Source organism: Manacus vitellinus, unplaced genomic scaffold (assembly GCF_001715985.3).
Source record: "Manacus vitellinus isolate BGI_N305 unplaced genomic scaffold, ASM171598v3 scaffold_8_pilon, whole genome shotgun sequence".
Classification (NCBI taxonomy): domain Eukaryota; kingdom Metazoa; phylum Chordata; class Aves; order Passeriformes; family Pipridae; genus Manacus; species Manacus vitellinus.
This window is the reverse complement of record NW_021940864.1, coordinates 7,017,261-7,039,874: the sequence shown is the minus strand read 5'-3', so window position 1 is coordinate 7,039,874 and position 22,614 is coordinate 7,017,261. Positions and strand designations below refer to the sequence as shown.

At 40.6% G+C, this 22,614-nt stretch overlaps 1 long non-coding RNA gene across 1 annotated transcript; it reads right to left on the bottom strand.

Annotated features, from left to right (window-relative positions):
- Positions 1–9,998: 9,998 nt before the first annotated feature.
- On the bottom strand, positions 9,999–22,007 carry LOC108641787. Its single transcript, XR_001922261.1, has 4 exons — positions 21,942–22,007; positions 15,969–16,040; positions 10,999–11,188; positions 9,999–10,137 (listed from the first exon to the last, which is right to left on the bottom strand). It is a non-coding gene; the product is annotated as an uncharacterized LOC108641787 (long non-coding RNA).
- Positions 22,008–22,614: the final 607 nt, after the last annotated feature.

Below are 22,614 nucleotides of genomic sequence, written 5' to 3'. Positions count from 1 at the left end.
ACTTCAGAAAGAGTTGTTAGAAAAGCACTAGTAGTTTAGTATTCTAGATGTCAGATTATTCACCAGCGCTCAAAGAAGGCACTATTACAACAGGGAGCAGAGATGTTAGAGTTTGTTCCACTCCTACTTGGTATAGGAACCCTACTGAATTATCCCATGGTGCCTCAGAGAAGAAACACCTCAAGGAGTTTGGCTTCCAAGAGTCCCTAGAAGTCAGAAGAAGCTGGGTGCCTAAAATCTGCTTTGCAAATCGTCTTGGTTTAAAGAAAATGTTGGGGCGGGAATTCACACAGAATGAACCCCCTCCCCTTTATTGCCCCTTCAATATAGAGAGATAAAAATTGTGAGAATGTATAAGTGAAAAAGTAACAATTTACTAAAAGGTAGGAATCGAAGGACATGACACTCTACTGTATGTCAAGAATAGAGAAAAGTGAGAAAATTGTACACAAAACAACCAGTCTGCTACTGCCAAATAACAGTTTTAGAAGTCAGAAATGAGAGGCTGTTAAAAACCTGGGCTATTAGACTGAATAAGCTTCAGAAGAAAATACTCTCACAGCATTTGTCCAAAGAGGTAGGATAAGTCGAATTTCCCTTTAAAAAACAACAAATCGACAGAACCCAAAGGTCAGAACCAGCAAAAACTAGCACAAACTGCATCTCCACTCAACCTGCTCATAACACAATCAGCTAGGGACAGGATTAGATAAGGAAGCAATACCATATTTAAACAGGAAGAAATATTCATCAGACTTAAGATTTCACATGTTTTCTCCAGCAGTAAGATACAGGGGAAACGGTTTACCCACAAAAGAGGGATCCACCAACCATGTGCCCTCCTCCTTCCACCCTCGCCCTGGAACAAAGGGGAAACAAAGATGGCTGAGGGTCTTCCCCCCTAACCATCCCTCTTGGCACCGGTGCTGCCCTCTTGGCTTGGCTGGACTTGGGCTCTGCTGGGTTTTTTCTGCTGTCCTTGCATCAGGAGGAACTGCTTCCAGCAGCTTCTGAGACCCCAGAACAGCTCTGGCCTGCAGCAAACCCCTCTTCCCCCTTCTCCTCCAACTCCCCATGCCTGAAGGGAGGAGTGGCCCCCTTCATATGACGTATGAATATTCATCTCTATAACTTTCTTCCCTGAGTTTGTAACCGTAACACAAGTGCTCTGGAACAAGAAGGAGCAAAGGACTTCTGTGGCTGGAACTTCTAAGGGAACTGCAGCTTTCCAGGAAACGATGGAAGTATTTTTAATTGGGAAGCCAGTGGGTGAAATGCTGTTCTCAGATGTATGAGTAGATGTGAAATTACTCCTCTGGTATCGGGACACCTGATCTTGTACTTTTTTCTTGCCATTTTTCACCTCTACTACAGCCTATATGGCTCTGGTTCTGGGAAGATCCCTTCTCCTGGAGGAGTTTTTTGAAAGCAGACGGAAAAATAAAGGATTTCTAATCAATCACCTTGGTGACCTTCCACTGCTGCAGCAGTAATTCAGATCAAGGTTTATGAAGGGTGGTTTGAAAACTGGGGACTGGAAAGAGCCATTTACAACCCTCTCTTCTGAGCTCTGGCTGCCAATACCAAGATATTTCTTTGGCCAGAACTGACAAGGGTCTGTGTGTAGCTACTCTGAGTCCACTGCAGTCACATTAGCATCTGTAAATGACATATTGCCACACTGCAGTGAAAAGTCACCTTTCCCTGCTAGGAAGCACCAGGTATGAACCCTTGTACCATCAATGCAGTCATGAAGTAAAGATCCTGTGGGAAAATACCCTTTCTCCAGTGTCCACTGAGACTTTAAATGCATTTAGTTACACGAACTCTTTATAAGTGAGGAGAAACGGTATTGATTTGCTGCATTTCACTACAGAACCACAGCCTCTGTACAACTTGTGGTTTACATATTAGTGACAAACTGATTTTCCCCATCACCATGTCTCTGTGTGCAGAGCTCATCACACTGTGAAGGGCATGAGAGGAAGAGGAAAATGTGACCATGGACCACCTTAGCCCCAGCTTGTCCCTGGCTCTGGGCCACACACAGCTCCTGTGTGCCAAGGAGAGAGTTTCTTCCAAAAACATACCATGCAGTTGCTGGGTCCGTTTTTTCTGCAGATAATTATTTTCGAATTGATAGCACACCTAGCAGCACTTTGGGTTTGTGCTCAACATCATACTTTTGTAAATATGTCAGTGTCATAATGTGATAGAATAGCAGAGACATGCTGCAGCTTTTGCTCTTTGCCACAGCTTTTGCAACATTACTAGAGAGCTGTTCATCTGAACACCACCTGTCCTGGAAAACAGGATAGTGTCAGTGTTGACTATCAGCCTGGAACAACCAGCACGGTACAGAAAAAGTGTGACACCCTTCTCAGTTCCCATCAGGTGGGAGACTTGTGAGGCCTTATGACAGCATCCAGAAGTGTGTGTGTTACCTAAAGAAGTACCCTCAAAATTTGAGTAAATTATGCAAACAATAAAACTTATAAGACTGGGAGACCTTCTGCCTTTCCTGCTGCATTCAGCTGTGGAGCCCCCTTCCCTGGGCTTCAGGCCATGTGAGATGGCAAGATGGCCTTTGCAACAGCCGTGGCAAAACAGAAGCATTGGTGGGCAAAACTCATCCTTTGCAGAGCTACCACCCCTTAAATCTCCCATAATGCAGATGAGTGGAAATTTAGCAGCGGGAAAATCTCACTCATTAAAAACAAGTCCAGGCCAGGTGCTGTGTTGGGAAGAGGCACAGCGGCCAACTTGAGGTGAGTTACTGCAGGAGCTGAAGTGACCCAGATGGGCACCCCCAGGGACCAACCGTTCTCATCTGTGTCCTTCAATGGCAATACTGCCTGAGATGGAAAATTTGAAAATGGACAAGAACTTTTAAAGGGTAAAACGTTATTTTAAGCACACAGTGTTTTCCAAACTATTTATGTATCTAAGCTATATTCATTTATGGCATGAACAGGCAAGGTACTAAAGCCTATATTTAAGCATGCAAGCACTCTAATCAACTTCCTATTACATGGCCAGAATTGAGTCTCATCATGAAATGCTTTCCTCAAGTCATGCTTTTAACTGGCTTTGAAAAGCCCGTCTCTACACTGCTGAATAGCATGTGAGTCATTTAATTCAGCCTGAGCCTCAAGTCAGCAAACTTAAGTCTGTAATATTCATTTGAATGGTAATTATTGTCTTCAATAGATCTTTCAATTATAAAAATATTCTGCTTTTTTATGGAAAGGTGTAAACAGCATGTAATTTGGTAAATGGTAATGGCAGAAATATTTAGGGGTAGGAAACAGTTGGAGAAAATGACTCATGTATATATAGCTCTGAACATAGTACTTTTTGAAGTGACTTCTGGATAAGAAAGTCAAAATTGTTACCAAATCAATAAAATTCAGAACTGGTTTTATTTTGAAAACCTTTGAAGTAACTCTCTTTTATACATTTCAATGTTTTTAAATCCTTAGCAAGAACCTTTTGTAAAGTTAACACCCACATTTTTTAAATTATTTTCAATTGTTATTTGTCAGAAAAATTGCGATGAGCTATTAGCATGTGTGTGTAAAATAAGTAGTAATAAAATAACATTGTGAAACACAAAACAACCTGAACAGCAGGTACTTTCCAGAAGTGCTTTTGTTACTTTCTGTAAGATATTCTTGGAAGAAAAACGAATGTTGCAGTGTCCAAATGTCTAAAAAAGCAGATCCAGTAAATAAACTGTGTTTTGGACTTTGTATCTAGCTGGAAACTACAGAGTGGAGGAGGGAGGTGCTCTGCACAGGGACTGCTTGAACTTTGTAAGAGGGAAAAGAAGCTTTGGGGGTATCCTGTGCCATAGAAAGAAATGTGTGTCAGAGCTCTATGTGTCTGTATATTTATGCGGTGCGTGTGGGTGAGAGAGAGGGTCCTGGAAGCAGAAACTAAATGAGGGATGTGGTCCTGGAAAGAGAAAACTAGAGAAAGGCCAAAGAGCATTGCTGAGCTGGATCCAACCCTGAGACATCATTCCAGCCAAGGAAGCTGTGAGTTAGATTTTTTTTTTTTTAACATGTACATTTTTTATTGCATTCTGAGCAATTTCCCACAACATTCCACATTTTTAAGCCTTTTCAGAAGGGGAGAGGGAGGGAGGCTTGAGAAACATCAGAACTTTTTTTTTTTTTTTGAGAAATTCCAGATCTCTTGAGAGCATAAAGCATTTTTAAGGTTCCGTACCCGTATTTAAAAAGCTAATGATGACATAACCAAATAGACTATAAAGGAGCAGCAGCTGCTCAGTGAGAAGAAAACCATAGGGGGCAGATCCTCTGCTGGCAATCGCTGCTGAAATTAGAGGCAGCCTGACAGATGTCAGCAGCTGAACGTTCACAGCGATCAATAAAGGCTATGAACACTCCTTTTTCTGCAGGGCACTTTGTATACACCACCGTAAAGTGAGCTGAGACTCAGTAAAGACAGTGCACCTCCCTTTACGAAGTGAGGAACCTGGGGCCAGCTGAGTCACTGAGATCTCACAGCGAGCGTGCGGTGGAGGCAGGGATAAAACATACCCTCCCTCCTGCTGAAAGCACAGAGCCAGCCTCCCTGCCGCCACTCAGTCCTGCTGGCACACAGGCTTGGGTGAATCCTTGCAAACTGCTCTCGGTGGCTTCCCTGTGCCCAAGTAGGTGAGGTCAAGTTGTTCAACAAGCACACAGAAGCAATGCCCGTTTCTGGGTTCTGTTTAGATCTTTTTTGCTGCTTATTATAATTGTTGATGTTATTTGTCATTATTATGGTCTGGTTTTTTAAGTTTATTCTTACTGCTTTCACTTCTCAGAAGAGCTGGGAAATGGTTACAACCTGGGGGTGATGATGGTAAAACTCACTACATAATTTCTGAGTACTGTGGGAGATACATCCTCCCAGCATAACATTTTTATGGCAAGTTTAATGTTCGACTCATCTGGAATAAGCTGTGAGAGCCACACTACAGGAAGCTGTCAGGGTTACTGACGATTTTTTATTCTCTTTGGAGAAGAAGAAAACACAGGCTTCTGTCCTCAGTGGATTCTGTGATTTGTGAAGCACTGAAAGAGATCAGATTTCTGCAGAAAAGGAATATCCAGTGGGTAACTATTTGTGCCAATTCCAGTTCAAACATAAGCCTTTCTTATACAAATAGTTCATGGCAGAGCAAGAGGTATTAAGAGGGATGTGAGCTGTAACCAGAGTGGAGGGAATGCTAATATTTTGTCCGGACTGGGGTTTGGGAGGTGGGTTTATTACTGTTTAGAATAAGAATCGAGAAATTCTGGAACAGTGCTGTGCTTTATTTTTGTTCTGTTGTGAAATTCCATCCTTACAGCTCTGGCCACGCAGGAAAACCATTTTCTTTCCCAAATGGGATAGACCCTGTGTTTTATGTGCTACCCCACATCGTGGGCACTGCAAAACAGTACCAATCCGGGAAAGAGCAGTGCAAGACTGCACTGCCCAACCCTTCACAGGCGAACTAGGGATGGGGGGGGAAAGGTGGAGAGGAATTTACTACTTCTTTTTAAGTGTTGCAACCACTCTTCTCTGCCACATGGAGCACAGAGGGGGGTAGAGACATACTTCTGACCCCCCTTCTACCCCCACCTTCCCCGCCTCCTCTCTGAAGAGTTGCTCCTGTGTTCCCTGGAGCAAAGAGGTTGTGATTCTTGGCAGACTTCATGTCAGTTACTCAGGTCAGGGGGAAGTCATTACTTCCTCCTCCCACACTGCTCGGTCTTGTTAGGTTAGGACAAGACTTTGCAAGACATTGCCCAATATTTGCAATGTGTCTTTCCCATAAAGGAAGAAACTAAAATGTGTCATAAACCTTAAAATTACAGAAAATGACGCTACTTGGTTGATAGGTGAAAAGGTACCAAATTATAATAAATAGGGAATTTGAATATAGTTGTGGTTATGACTCTGATCTGGGGATGGGGAGAACTTGAATATTCTTCTTGACCATGCCTCAAAATTCTTTTGATTTTTGTTTAGGCTTCTGAGATGCCGGGTTTTTTGCTGTTATTGCCCTCATATTTCAATAATTACATGCCACTTAGCTCCCTTTTTTGGTAGATTCAAAAACCCTATGACAAAAAGAAGGGCCTTTATTTTTCCAGCTGAAATGAGATTATCCACCTTGGAAGGAGAAGTGAAAAATTTGCTGTGTACTCTGTGCCTTTGTTGTAAAGCAGTCTGAGACAGTGAACAAACCCTCACTATTGTTGTAAAGCTTCCTTTATCAAATACAATTAGCATTAAGTCTACAACAACAGCAGTAAAACTACAAGGATCTTTTGTCACAGAAATAACACTGGGATCTAGGCTACATGTTTAAGGGAAAAGAGAAAAATAGGTACTGAGCCTTCTATCTAAAGCTTATTTCTCTTAGATAATTACATTTCCCATTATCACCATAGAATTAAGTAATATAATAATAGCCTTTAATTTCTTACTACTCTAAGTAATGTGAGCCCCACGAGGAAGGACAACCACAAGAAGAGCACACAGAAATCATCTAAGGAAACACAGGCTGCCTACTATGGAAAGGGAACTCTGCACTGGTATCATGGTCACTGTGGACTCTTTCCTCTTAAAAAGGCAGCCCCCATCTTATACATTAATAAAATTTTATAAACTTGGGAATTTCATCACACGCCTACTCTATCCTTAGAAAGTAATGAAAGCCAAACAGGCTTTACAGTATGGTGGCCTAAATTCTCTCTCCCTGAAATTCCTCCTTCTATTGCCACCATCCTATAGGAAAATTCTGGGTCCTGATACAGTATCAGACAGCAGACAGCTAAGCAACCACCTAGCTGCAGAGCACCACTAGTGGCAGGGCCTGCTCTGAAGGAGTTAACATCAAAATCTTGGGCTCTCAGTTTTCCCATGAGCAAGGCACTCCAAAGCCGACTCATGTCTAGAGTTCATTCCTGTTGATAATACTGCCATACCTTTCCAAAGCTTTCAAATTAATAGCAATTGCATGGGGACATTGCTGCATGTTGCTCACACCTCCCCATTTGGAATACTCAGTCTTTTCCGGGTTATAAAGATTGTGTGTGTTGATGTTGTTCTTAAATGCTTGGAGGAGCTGGATGCCATTTCTAATGGTATGCTATTGCCATGCCACTGCAGCAGACTGAATAAGCTTTCAATAATAAGCACTGACACTAACATAAATATTTGTGGTTATGCTTCCCATTTTTTCCTTATAGGAAACAAGTTAAAATTTTGAAATACTTCAGTGATGTGATCAGTGGACAGTAGTGGGAAAAAATTTCTCCAAAATTGAATTGCAATCAAAATAAGGAAGGAAGATCTGAAAGACCAGAAAATATTTTTGTTAATCAGGATATGGCACTTTCCAACATCTGGATGTCAAAGCAAGTGTTTTGAATTCAATACTATTAACATGTGTCACTTAAATGAATTTTTTCCTTAAGAGTTGATTGGATGGTTACAATTTTTGGCAATGGTTTTGCAGTCTGTTGCTTACATTACCTGACCCATGGTCTGTTTGTCTTATGATGTCTGTGGGAAAACAAAACAAAACAAAACAAAAACCAGTCCCCCCCCCTTCCCAGTCCCCAGTCCTGAAAATAGCTCAGGACCCAGAAAAAAGCTCCAGGACTGAGTCTCATCCTCTCAGTGAACCATTTTGACCAGGGGGTAACCTCATGGGATTTATGCTGCTTTTGTCTATGACATCATGTAACACCAAATGAGAAAGTATCTGATTCTTCTGAATATCAAAGAGACATGATTAAACAGAATATAAGAGCCTGGGAATGTAGAAAAGAAGTTTGAATAGGAGGTCAGAGAAAGATCATGCATCAGCTCTTGCTCTCTGCAAAATGATAAAACTAACAGGGAGTAGTGACTCAGCTTCCCCTGATCAAAAAGCTCCTTTCTTTGCAGTGTAAACAACTGTAGTCGTGTTCTTGAAATCCCAGACTGAAACATCAACCAATGCTGGAAAATAAGATTCTCCAGAACGCCTTCCCTATCCTAGGCATAACCTGTGGCTGATGTTTCAGGGGATTTTATTCCCTGTGACTGGGATTCACTGTCTAAAAGAGGCTGTTGCATGAGTAGAAGGGGAAAAAGTTTTGTGTGTGGACTGTGACCTCAAGAGTGTGAAACAAATATTTTGTTTCGAATCATCCCTTAACCCATTTCAGCAGTAAATTGAGTGACCGGTATTATAAACCAAGAAAAAAAGTAGGAAAGTGTGGCTTTGGAGGAATGAATAAAAAATGAAGCTAACAAAAAATGAGCCTTCCAAGCTAAAGCTTGGTGTCTAATTTTTAGCTGAATAACTTATTTTGAAGAATAAGAGACTCTTGCTCTTGCCAGGTCCCTGCAGCTAGATTTTACAGCTACAATGAACAAGTATGCATCTGTGTAAATGGTCTTTAATTTTCTTTTTACATCATATTTACACTGCTCAGACAGTAAAACTGCTGAATGTTTTAATTAGCACTCCCATGGCTATGAAGCCGTTTGAAATTTTCAGGCCGGTGTGAAAAGGCTGGCACGCAAATAAAGGCTGCAGTCGCTAGATGCTCACAAAGGGGGCGAGATGTTTAAAGAGCACCAGTTGTGTTTGTTTTGGGCTCGGGACGGGCCGTAGCGTGACCCGCGTGTGGCGAGTGACAGATTCCTCCAGGGGCCCTTACACACCGTGCTCACGGGCCCGACCCACAGCGTGGGCAGCGTACCCGGGAATGGCTCTGGGTCCGACAGAAGGCTCTGAGGAGTAAGCACCGCTCAGCATGAGCCCAGGGTTGCAAAGTCAGGCACGGCGAGAGCTGTAGGACCGTTCCTGCTCGAGGATTATTTCGCCGGCATCCGTCACCTGCCGAAGCAGAGGTGGGGAAAGTTTCGCTCTCAACGTTTTCAGAAATTCCCCGGTGAGGCTATTAAGAGGAAATCAAGTAGTTTGAATGAAATGAAAACTTTCCACGGAATCCCTGTTTTTATTAATGTAATTTTAATGTAATTTTCATAGACTTGTAGGATAAATGAGGCTGGAAAACACCTCGGGAGGTCATAGAATCCAACCTCATTAAGAGCAGTATTTTGCATGTAAATGTGGAGCTGGCAAAACCTGCTGGCTGCAGAGTATCTCCTGTCTTTGTTTATTTGTAGAACACATAAACTGTGCAAACTGTCTAACACTGGCCTGTCAATTCATTTCAGCCACAATCCAACCCCTGGGGAGGAGAGCAGCTCCTCTGTGGTGGTTGGCCTCTGTGTTGAATCTATCAACACAGTCACTAATTACTAGAGAACTGTACCACTGGAAGAAGACTGCAAGAGATGATCTAATGCAACCGCTGTACTGAGGCAAGAATCAAGAACCTTAATACGATGTGGGCTTGCTGTATTTGCAATGTAGACATTTGTACCCAAAGGTCTAAACTGAAACCATGACTGGATCTGTGACTTTTTATAGTGTTCCTGGAGCTTTCGTAGCTTAGATAATAATCTGGCAACAACTGATTGCTCTTAACTTGGACTCAGCATCTCCTAAAGCAGCAGTCTTTCACTTGGTATTGGAGAGAAAAAAGAAAATGTTGGGACACAGCGAGTAAATATGCTCAGGGACTTGAGAAAGCTGTTTAAAAAGATGAGAATTTATTAAAGTTATAGTTCAGGTGAGAGCTAGAAATAGTATGGCATAAAATTAAAAAAAAAAAGAGGAAAAGTAGAGGTGAAAGAAACTAAGATGACAAATAGTGACAGGGAAAAGATTTTCCCTGTGTTTGTCGAAACAAACAAACAGATCATTAGGAGGACACAGAGGGGATTGTACTGCAGAGGGTATTTGTCACTTCTGTGAGGTGAGGTGGCGTTTGGGTGAGATTTGATCTGAAGAACAACAGGCCAAAGAGCAAAGAAAAAACTTAAAAATCTTCTGAAGAAACCCCCAGTTTCGTTAAAATTACATGTTTGGTAGTTTGGAATCTCAAGTTTTAATGTAATTTCATTGTTCTATCTGAATTCTGGTTTGAGGTCAGCTTCTGGTTCTTGCCATCTTGTGGTGTGGTGCTGCACTGCGACCATCCTTCAGCTCCTCTGCAGATACAGCAGCTGTAAAACAATGAGCTTTCATAAACGTCTCACCGAAGGAAAAAAAGACCATTCCTTTGGTGATTCCTTTCTATAATTTGCAGTCTTTTTGCTGGGTTTAGGGCTTCATTTAAACGCTGTTTCTCTTTTTGTTTCCCCAGTTCTTAACAAGAGTCCACGCCATTCCCAGTCTGGAACCTGAGCCTGACAGAAAGGACCTCTGTTTCCAGCCTGATATCTTGGGCCATTTCCTACTTGCATGGGTACAGTCTCCACACTCTTCTTCTTGAAGCTGTACTTGGAGTTGAAAAAACTCCAGTTCATCATATCCTTCACTGAGGCCACTTTTTAAATAGTCCTTTAATGGTAGTGTACAGCTCCTGTCCTCCCTCTTTTATCCTACCCTTCCTAACCTTCCAAGGACCACACACTTTTAAGCAGGAGATACTCAGAGAGAGATAGCAGACCTTTGGAACCCACAGGCTTTAAAGGGAACCACTACACTGTTGCAATGCTCTTTATTGCAGCAGTCCACATACAGGAGCCAAGTCCCACAGAGTTACCACAGGTGTTTCCTATTTTTAGTATTCTAAATACAGGGCATGTGTGCTGTTAGTGACATGCTATTGCGCTTCAAGGTGCTGGAAAATGATTAATGTATAAGGGTGTCTACTGCCAGCTTCTGATCCAAGTTCACTGACTTTCAGTTAACCAGTTAGAAGTCATGTCTCATGCATGTCTTGTCTCAGACGTTTCCAATCATAGTAAGAGTTGAGCATTTTTGACACTAGGGTCCTCTCTCTCCCAGTTTGCCAGAATGATGACTTCATTCTGAGCTTGAAGAACTTGAAGGTCAGTCAAAAAGATGTCTAACTGGTTTACCTAAGGCTGGCTGGTTCTGCCTGTCCTCGCTACCTGATAAGCCTGGGATCCAGTGACAAAGAACCTGAGTGTAACATGTCTGCAGAGAGGGTGTAGTCCTGTTTCACAGGATTCCATTAATGACTTTAGACTTTTTTTTCCCAGTTATACTGAGAAAAAAAAAATCCTCCGGTGTCTTCAGTTTGCAGACCTGATGGGGAAAAAGTACAAGAGAGGGAAAAAGAAATTGATGAGTTAAATTTAAAAAAAAAAAAAAAGAAATGATTGTGCACTCACAGTTCATGTCAAAGTTTCTTTTTTTTGCTTGCTTGTTTGTTTGGGTTTTTTTTAAAAAAAACCCAATAACAATAACAACAAAACCAAACCAGAACTGAGAGACAGCCGAAACTATGAATAAAGAAGAAATTTCTTTGCTGTAGGATTTTGATGAAATTCAGAAGTTATATTTGGATACCTGAATATTGTGCCTCTGTGTGTATCCTTAGGAGGATTTAAGAAAGCTTGTACTGGTTGTTGTTGGAGATGGAACATAAAATCATAGAATAAATCATAGAATGATTTGTGTTAGAAGATACCATCTGGTTCCAACTCCACTTCCATGGGCAGGGACATCTTCCACCAGACCAGATTTCTCAATGTCCCATCCAGCCTGGCCTTGAACACTGCCAGGGGTGGAGCATCTACAACTTGTCTGGGCAAAGTGTTCCAGTGCCTCAAAATATATTGCACTTTGCACTGTCTGATATATAAAAACCCTCTTGAGTGCTAGTAGATCATCCGAGGAGAATTTAACCTCGTTTCACCAAAATTTTTGTGTTCAGGAAGTGTTTTTTTCTTGCAGCTGGTATGAATTTTAGCTTTGGTGAATTTGTCATCCTTTTAATGAAAAAGGTTGGTGGTGAATAACAACACCATTTCTAAGCTAAAATGTGCAGTGTAAAAATGAGGCACTGAAACAGCAGCTCTTTCCTGCCAGTGGTAAACACACACACACACACCATGAGCTTTGTGCTAACTGGTCAGAGCCATACAGAGAGTAGGAGTTGCACAGATTGAAATATAATGAAGAGCTAAGATTTTGTGCCTGCCAAAGGGAAAGTCTGAAAAACAAAAGGACTGTGGGTTGTCTTCCCATTACATCAAGAACTGCACTCAACAGCCACAAGGACCAAGAGTGCCCTGCACTCTCAACCTGCCTACATACACATATAGGATGTTCAGTACTGCCTGTCTCCTTCCCACTTCCATCTATTCGGGTTTTTTCCACAGTCTCTGTAAATGTTTGCTCTAGAGAAGACTACTCAAGCTAGGGAAAGACAAGGGTAGAATATGGGAAATGGTGAAATAAAACCTATCCTCACTCAGATTTGCCAAAGACTCCCTACAAGACACAGCTGCTTGATAATACGTGCTAGAAGTCTGGGTCATAACATACAGGCACAGACACACACACACAAAGAGAGAGAAAAGAGTGGCTACATACCAAAGTGTGAAAGAGTCAGATATAGAAAAAAGGCTAACAAAAAGGAAAATAGAAACCATGTTAAAAACTGGTTTCCTTTCAGAGTTTTGACTAATATCTGGAGGCCAACAATGAGTATACCACATCAGAGACCCTTTTCACCTTGCCTGAAGTAATGAGCTCATGTTTGCAGATTGCCTAACACTTTGTTTTCAAGCCAAAAGTATCAGATTTACACTCAAGTAACAAATTGTTACAATGTGGGAAGAGGTTATGGACAAAGTACAAATCTGTGGGATGCTTTAACCATCTACGGTTGTGCTTATTAGACCATGTAACAGAAAAGGAGCCGATCCTAAGAGCCATAGCTCCTATCAGGGGAAAGACGGAATGGTGCAGTGCCATTCCTTCCCTGATTCATCAGGATATTTCATTAATGCAAAGTAACTATATATGTATTTAAAAATGCCTTCAGTTATCTTGTTTGCTTCCTGGAATTCCTCACTTTAATTATAAGTAAGCATAGTTTTGAATGTTGTGGGGAAAAATACACTGGGTACCTTCTTCCAAAATGAGTATTTGCCTTTTCTGCTCCTTGGTTAGATGAAGCACTGAAAACAAGCTCCAAGACCCCAGCTGCTGTCTTCTTTGAAGGTAGGAGCCTATGGATGCACTCATGAGCATATGTGTGTTTTCCCTATTCATCCCACTCATCTACTCATCTATCTGCTTCAGTCTCCAGTTCTCTGCTAAACCTGTCAGAGTTAAATTAAAGGAGAACTTGGACTTAAATGAAGACTATCCAGTTGTTTTAAGACAGACCAGCTTTTAGTAGATCCCATTTGATAATTCAGCATTCAGTGCCTCCGTATATCTTCAGTAACTACCTAAGAGGAAGAGTCACTATGGGGTTTCCAAGGAACAGTGAAAATTTTAAGAATATATTTTAGGTAAGAACTGTGACATGATAATCTCTCTCCTTGTCTTCTGCCTTGCTAAGCATGGTAAGTATTTTGGAGGAAATTGAATTAATTGACTTAGCATCTGTTTCTGCAAATATTTTTTGCTATACAGTTGTGTGTCTTTAGGGGCACTGCTTCCCTGTGTACTGAAAGTCCTTTCTTCCCCTGTTTTAATTACTGATTGGAGATGATTGCTGTAAATACATGAAAACCTGAGTCACTTTCTTAATTTTATAGTTTGAAAAATACTTCTCTAACCATGGCTCAGAAAAGTTTAAAAGATAATTAATTTTTTTTTTAGTGTAGACACTGGAAAATATTTAAATCAGTGCTCCTTCCACTCTCTTTCTCCCCTTCAACCCCCCTTGCTTACTTTCTTTCTTGATATCTTATTGAACAGGAAAAGGGAGGGGGGAAAAATGCAGGGTTTGGAGGAAAGAATCAAAGTGATGAGGTAAAAATCCTCTTTGCATATTCTTTCCCTGTTTCCATTCCCCCAGGGTCCTTGAAGGCAAAGATAAAAGTATCTCAGATGGCCAACAAAGTGTCTCTGCTTGATTTTACTGAAAGGGAGAACATGAGACAAAACAGACTCCAGTGTGGTTGCCATTTAAATTAGCTATAGAAAATTGTGATGACAGTCTCAGTTAATTAATAAATCATTATTACAATTTCATATATTAATATTCTGACTACAATGAAAAGTCTACATGTCTTTGAGAATACTGCACATGCCAAATACTGCTTTGTTATAAGTCATTCAACAGATGATTTCCTTCTGTTAACGATATTCTTCAGAAAACAATTTAATGCTTCAGAGGAAAAAATGTATATTCTACAGTCCTGCCATAAAGAATAGTATTTGGGAAGATTTCCTGAATTTAGCTTCTTTGCTGCAGGTTCAGAAGGCTTTTCTCATTTCACAGCTGAATTGGCTCCGTGACTCTTCTGAGCAGTTTAAGAGAGCAGTGTCTATTGTTATTTATTTTTTATCTCCAGTACCACGTGGAATTAGTGAGAGCAGTGTGATGCTCCTCATATTTGGTTAAAACCTGGTGGTAATAATGCCAAGGTCATGGGTTCAATCCTGTGTATGGTCCATTCACTTAAGAATTGGAGTTGGTGATCCTTGTGGGTCCCTTTCAGCTGAGAATATTTTTGATTCTGTGATATTCACCTGGGGAAATACCCTCATTGTCCTGCTTTTAGTGACCTTCCTCTTACAGAATCTCTACACTCTATTCTCCAGTAAAATCCCTCTGCATCTTTGTTTGGCTTCAAAGAGCTGCTTGAGGTGAGAAAGGCTTTGGGTTGAGCTGGGCATCTCCATGAGAGCAATTTGTTGTTATTGATGGTGGATTTTGATGATGTGTGAGGCCCACACAAAAATAAGAAAAAGAAATGTATTTTTGGTCCTTTGGAAATACTTTATGTAGTTTGAAATCAAGTGTTCCAATGAATTATCAGATTCTTAAAATGTAAATAAATGAATAAATAGATAAAATTAGTTTAAAAAATCCAGAATTAAATATTTTGGATTGTTCAAAATTCCACTCCCTGTTAACTTTGTTAAAATTGTTTATCAACAGAGACTTGAATTTGAAGGGGATTTTCAATCTCCTGAAACTCAATATTTTACTACCTTTATGTTTTGAACACTGTTGTCTTTAGAAAAGCTGCTAAAAGCTGGAACACATTTTCATGATTCTAAGTGAGCAAAACATTTAGTAGTACAATCTTAAACTGCTCCATTTAACTGGCATTGCAAAATGTTCCACAGTGCTACATACCAAATACTAAAAAAAAAAATATAAACTCTTGCTTCTTGCAAACACAACTTAGCCTGTACCATGCTGCATATAATTCTGGCTACATTGCCTCTATATCTGAGATAATTCAATTAAAGTAGTCTTGAGTATCTCCACAGTCCATCAAGCAAAAATATTTGAGGAGCAAGCTGAGATGTAATCCTCTTCTCTTACTCCTGGAAAAATTGGAAATTCTTCCACTGAAATTAGTACAGTAAATATAGTGTGAAGTATCTCCTCTGAGGAAAAAACCTGGCCCAAGGTTTCTGGAATCTTTGGGTGAAGTCTCAAAGTGAAGGGTACCATATTATTATTTGGTGAAATGCAAACATATCACTGCAGTGGCATTCAGCACTTAGATCACAGCTCCCTATTATAATATGCCAGGAAGCACTGGAGGTAGGCAACCCTTTCAAGAACACATTTCATCCCTAATCCTGACTCTTCCTGCTTTCCCTCTTCATTGCCTCAGCGGTTTGAGTTGAGCTGTAGTCTTGACAAAGAACATGTTTGGATAATTGTTAGCTGGGTACTCTCAAACAGTTTTATAACATCAGGCTAATAAATTTACCACCACTAAGGGACTTTTCAAAACAAACATTTCTTAGGAACAAAAAAGTCTTGAGGATGAGTGATGAAATAGCTAGTATTTTCTAAGGAATCAGAAAGAAAGATAAATTCATCCAGAAATCTGTTGTTAGTGGAAAAAAAATATTCAAATTTCAGATAAACTCTTACCATACGCAGAACAAATTGAACTGCAAAGTTGTTTCATGGAAGAATAAGGCCTGTATTATAAAGCTGTGAGACCTAACAAAGAGAAATGATTCTCATTTTGATCTGTCCACAGTAAAATAGCATCACATGAGTTATTATCAACATTTAACTTCATCCACATGATACCTCTGGTTTTGTTCTTGCATGGCTTCTGACTGTATATACTTCACTGCTTCATTGGGAAAAAACAGAAAAACCCACAAACTTTGTACTTTCTCAGCTGTCAGAAAATAAAATTCTTGACTTTTTGCTTTTGTGTTTTTTGTTGGTGTTTTTTTTTTTGGCTCAGTGGAACCATGACTGGTTTCTGTTCCTAGCCCTGCAGAAGAGCTCTGGGGATACCCACACTCTCCTCTTTTGTATGGAAAAAAAGGCTCTATATTCAACCACGAGAAGTTCACATGTATGATGATGATTTCATATGAAAATAACTTAAACTGTAGCACCTTCTTCATTCTCAGGTGTTATGTGTGCACAAGTGGGTTGTATGCCAATGATTTCTTTACTGAGAAGTAAACTTTAGATCATCTGTCTCCAAGAGAGAATACTGCAGATTGACAATATTAAATTTCTTTAAGAGGTGAAACAAAATACATGGGCTTATAGAAGGATTAGAGAATTATATCCCAGCTGGAAAATTTTATGGGTACAGAAAAAACTGTGTGAGTGAAATACCAGTATCATAAAATAAATAACAGGAAATATGGTAATTTATGTGATAGAGAAAATTGTCACTTTCAGAACTGCCAGAAAATCAACAGCATTTCACCCATTTGACTTCAGAAGTGAACTTCGACCTCAGAGGCTTAAAAATATATGAAGAGGAGTGAAATGAAATAAGAGCTCATGAATCCAATATGGATTTAGAAAGAAGAAAGCAGTCTGTGCTGAAAGAGTTTTATGGAAGTTGGGAATGCATGTAATCAGAATTTAACTTATTCCTGGAAAGTGATTTAAAATACGCCAGATAAATTCCATTCTGCAAAATGAACAATTAATGGGGCTCCTAATTTAGAAAGCATCTCAATTCAGAAATGGCCTTTAAGCTTGTTTAACCTTAATCATATGTGGAAAACCCACTGAACTCAGCTGGAAATTAAATGCAAAAAACAAGAGAAGGTAGAGTAAGTCTACTCAGTAGTTTGCATTACTAATACTTTGTATTTCTGGAGATCCTTGAATCTCCTCAGAAAAAGGTGCTTCACAAATACTGCTGACTAATCAGTACAGTTTCCATCTGACAGGCCACAGAGTTAGGAAAGGAGAAGCAGGGGTGCAAATCCCTGAGACAGCCCAAGTGCAGCTACCTCTTCCCTGTTAGAGTGGACGTGGAACAAAGAAACCATCTCACATTGCATGACCTTGCAATGCCCAGTAATTGTTACCCACCCTTAGACCATAAGGACGATCCTACCGCTGCTAATTTCTATTTTAAGTGCAGTGGAATGCTGCGGTCACGCTGATACCGCTCTGCAGACGCTGCTGGCAAGTGATAGCATAACATTTAATGACAATTACTGCATGTATAGAAATGATACTGGCCACTGGGAAGCAGTTGTTGTAGGAATGTTGCTCCTGCTCTTGCAGTTGCTCTAAAGCCTATTAGAAACTGCATTTTCCCATTTTTATCCTGACATTTGTGTAATTTTAGCTTCTACAGTTTGGCAAATACAGCCATATATTTTTGGCTCACCCCTAAGTTATCTGAAGCAGAGCAGTGTGATTCCAGGCAGAAGAAGGCAGAATTGTCTCAGAATAACAAGCAGATTTTTTTAATGCAGTGCAAATGGTTCATACATTATTTTTGCATGAATCAGACATTTATTTTCTAAAGGGAGACAGGGTGGGGGGAAGGAGGACAAAATCTTTTACTTAAGTCCTCTCATAGTTCATTGCTGCATATCAGCTTATAGCGACAAGCCAATGTATGCTAGGCTTCTTGGTTATTGTGCTTTTGAAGATTAGCTGTTTTGAGTCATGAGGGTGTGTTACCTCACCCCAATTACAGAACTCCAGTAGAAATAGTAAAAACAGGCAGCATGAAGGAAGAAAGGGGAACTTTTCTAGTATTCACAGGACATTCACATGAGCTGCATGGGCAGGATGAAATCATGCAATTGCCAAGAAACAAAAGCAAGTAGAAAATGAACAACTGTGAAATAAAAGGAGTCCTACAAATGCTAGAAGATGGAGGCTGACTTGCTTTTATTCTGTGACCTTTCTTTGTGTTGTACTTTCAACCGTAGAACTCTACAGACAAGATGGCACCAACTAAACCTAGAAAATGAATAACTGCCAAGATAATCCAAAGAATAATGAGGTTGCAACAACTGCAAAGATGCAAAGAAAACTGATGTCAGTTATCTCTTCACAGAGCTCAGCGAGAAGGAATCAAATACTTAGTCTTTAAAATGAATGGGTTTAAAACCTGAGATCACAGTTTGGCTTATCAGGACATGCTGATGTACAGGATTATGCAGAAGTCATATACTTGAGTCTTTGCATATGTTTAATTTTGGGAAATTTGTTCTGTAGCACATTGTATCACTCTTACACTGAGGGGAGAAAACTTGCTGTTTGCAGAGGGCTATTTGAATTAAACTTTTAAAGTAGAAGGAATGTCAGTAGTAAGTCCGACTTTCTGATAAGATAACTCTTTGGACTTGGTTGTGACTTGTATTGAAAGACTGCAGAAGTAAGAAAAATTAGGAGATCTCCTTATTACACTGTGTGTTTTAAAACAGGTCTTGGACCTTGATTGCTGGGAGAGGACTTCTTACAGCTGATGTTCAAGAAGGTCAGTGAATGGATGTAGGCTCGACCCTCTCCCAACCTCTGACCATCATGGTTGACCCTAGAAAGGTCAAGAACTACCAGTATATGTGTATTTTTAAGGACCACCCTTACAGAAAAGGAAAAGAACAGCACATGCCAGTGGCACCTCAGAGAAATATCCCCTTTGCATGTATCCCTGGGGGCTGCAGCACACCATTGCTGCAGTCCTAGCCGTCACAGCATAGTCCTAACAGTTTTGTGCTGTCCCTGACTGAATACTGATGAAGATCAATCCCCACCTGTATTGCTTTGTTTCCTACTGTCAGTTTTATTTGGAGGCTTATGATACTGACTATCATTCCAGATACTGGAATCATGGTATTACATGAGAACATTTGCTTTCATTTCAAGCGTAGTACTATATCCATTTGCATAATCCATAGGCTGCACCAGGTGCTGTGCCATTAAACAAGCGTATGGAGCACAAACATGAAGTATCTTAAGGGCAGACAGTTAGAATGATCTCTTGCAACATAAGCACATCTGCAATAACCCTGCTTCTCTTATCTTCTTTGGGAGCTCTTCTAAACATGTGCCCAACTGCTGAAGCAGACAGGAATCTGTCTTTTTATCTGTGCTTTGAAATCCCACTTCCCAGCATCCCAGCAAACTCAGTAGCTACCAGGGAGAATTGTGGGGAACAGGTGTCTGGTCACCAGGAACGACACTGTAGGAACCACGGATAGAAAGCAGAGGCTGTTGTGATGATGTGCACGCTTGAGCAGCCTGCTTGGGTTAAGATTTACTGTAACAATAACCCTTGTCCCTCACTAGCACACTTCTTGTTCTGAGCTCATGCATGTTACAACACAGAAAAATATGTTGAGCTGAGCATTTGTGGGAGGCATGGGGAGAGGAGTTGTCTAAAAAAGTAATTTTAAAATGTCAAAAATAAGGTATCAAATGCAATGAACTCAAATATATTATTAGTATACTGACAAAAGTCCTTGCAGTTTCCACACTGATCTCACTGATTTTTTGGGCTCAACTCATAATTTTCAGTGTTTTTAGAGCTGACAGTATATATTCTTTCGTTATGTACCCTGACATTTTCTCCCCTGAGTGCTTGTACAAGAACAATTCCAATACACTGAATACAGTATCAAGCTTTTAAATAGGGAGTAGAAAAGAAGGAGAGAAAGAGCAGCTAATGAAAGTATGAACTCCTCATCAACGACGTGACCGTCTCTCCTCACCAGCCTTATGTTGGAACATTTCTTCCTCAGGCTCATGACTGGACCAGGGATGGGGAAACGACACTATCCCATTAAGAAAGTCCTGGACATATGTCTACTGTTAGACCAACACTACTTTGATTCCTAGGCGATGCTTAGAAGTGGCAATAACAGCAACCACAGAAAAATGGACTGGTCTATCCATACTGCCAGTCAGCAGTTTATGAACACCATACTTTCTCTCAACCTTTTTACCCCTTACCATATTACAGCTTCACTCCGGTAGCTTAATATGTCCAGTATTCTAAAATATAATCACAAAAAAAAAAATAACACTGTTTACCAAGTTACGGCCTGAACCATGTAATCCATGGATAGCCATATGTCTGGGGAGATGACAGTTTAAGTGATGAGTTTTGTTGCATGTGCACACCATTCCTCAGGAACCTATCGCTTTGATTTAAAAGGTACAGTGCACTTGGCTTGTTCCTCCCAACATGTGCTAATGTTCTATGTTTTTTGCTGCAATAGATTACTTAGCAATTCATACAAATGTTTTGGAGTCAAATTGCTTTCCCATGTTTTATATTATGAACACTTGTTTGGGTCTGGTTCTGTGAGGAATTGTGTGCTTTCAACTGCCAATTAAAACCGTGCTAATGGAAGGCACGTTACACTTCACAGATGTGCAGTGCTATTGCAGGATCGGTCCCCTGGCGTAGACAGTGTGGATACTCTCTGAATGTGGAGCTAATACCAATGACTCATTAGAGGCACTGCACCAGATTATCAGAACATGTAGGAGTAGCAATTCATTTTGTCAGGAACTGCAACGAAAAGATAGTTGTTTATTACTTATTTATTTGGCTGTGCACAGCCTAATTCCCATCTCTTAGTAACAACAAGGAAAATGTTTAGGTCTCAGCTTTTCTAGCGCTCATAAAGTATGTATTTAAAACTCTGGAATGTACTTGTAAGACATCATCTTTCTCATTCTCTTCTAGTTTTTAACATCTCCATATTGATGGGATAGTGTATTTTACTATTCGTTAATGTGTTATCTTTTGGTAACGTATAAGTGAAGTTTTGAACTCCCTATCATCACTGTATGCACATGTGTTTGTGTATGAGCATCTCAGTGCTTGAAATGGCCATGAACAGGACACTGTTTCCTTTCCAACACTGGCAAACATCTCCTTCCTGACTCATCCAAGGTAATGGATATGCTAGGCTACATATTTGCAGCTCACTGAAGTGTGTATCTAAAGACCAAGGCCTTTGTGCTCACCTAAGCACAAGCTCACCTTGTGTTCACCTAAGTAAAACATATTGCTACTAGTTATTTCCCATCCATTGAACATCTAAAGGAGAGAGTTAAACTCACACCCAAGAGAAGTAGCTACAATTCCATGTCACTCCATGTATTGGTGGCTTTTGTCCCAGGCTACTCTGGATCCAGTAATTAAGTACTCAAGAAGAAAAGCACTGTGCAATGACTTAGTTAAGTAATTTGGAAATAGCTCTATGCTGAGTTGTCCTTGTTCTGGGGTAGTATTTGGAAAGTCTACACACCAAAATAAATTAGTTTTTTATTAGGTTCATGGAACTTAAATAATCATAGAATCTACTGAGAGGGAAGGGACCCACAAGGATCATCAATTCCAACTCCTGGCCCTGTGGAGGACACCCAAAGAGTCACACCATGTACCTGAGAGCATTGTCCAAATGCTTCTTGAACTCAGACAGGTTTGGAGCTGTGACTACTTCCCTGGGGAGCCTGTTCCAGTGCCCAGCTACCCTTTGGGTGAAAAACCTTTTCCTAATATCCAACCTAAACCTCCCCTGACACAACTTCATGCCCTTTCCCTGAGTCCTGTCACTGGTCATGAGACTGAAGATGTTGGTACTTGTCCCTTTACTTCACCTTGTGAGGATGCTGAAGACCACAATGAGGTCTCCTCTCAGAATCTTCCTCTTGTTTAGACCTTATAGTGTCTCCAAAAGGAAAGCTGGAATGCTGGTTTTATTTCATCATCACTCCTTATATAGAATCATAGAATCATTAAGGTCTAAGATCATCAAGTTCAACCATCAGCCTAGCACTGCCTTGTTCACCACTAAACCACATCACCTTGTGCCAGTTCCACATGAGTTTTTGAACACTTCCAGGGATGGTGACTCCACCACTTCCTTGGGCAGCCTGTTCCAACGTCCAATGACTCTTTTCGTAAAGAAATTTCTCCTAATATCTTATCAAAACCTTTCCTGGTTCAAGTTGAGAACATTTCCTCTCATCCTACAGCTTGTTACTAGGGAGAAGACACTGATTCCCACCTAGCTGAAACCTCCTTTCAGGCAGCTGTAGAGAGCAATGAGATCTGAGCCTCTTTTTGTCCAGGCTAAGCATAACCAGCTCCCTCAGCTGCTCCTCATAAGACTTGTGCCCCAAGCCCCTTCACCAGCTCCACTGTCCTTCTCTGGACAAGCTCTGGCACCTCAGTGGCCTTTTTGAAATGAGGGACCCAGAACTGGACACAGGTTTCAAGGTGTGGCCTCACCAATGCTGAGTACGAGGGGAATATCTCTTCCCTAGTCCT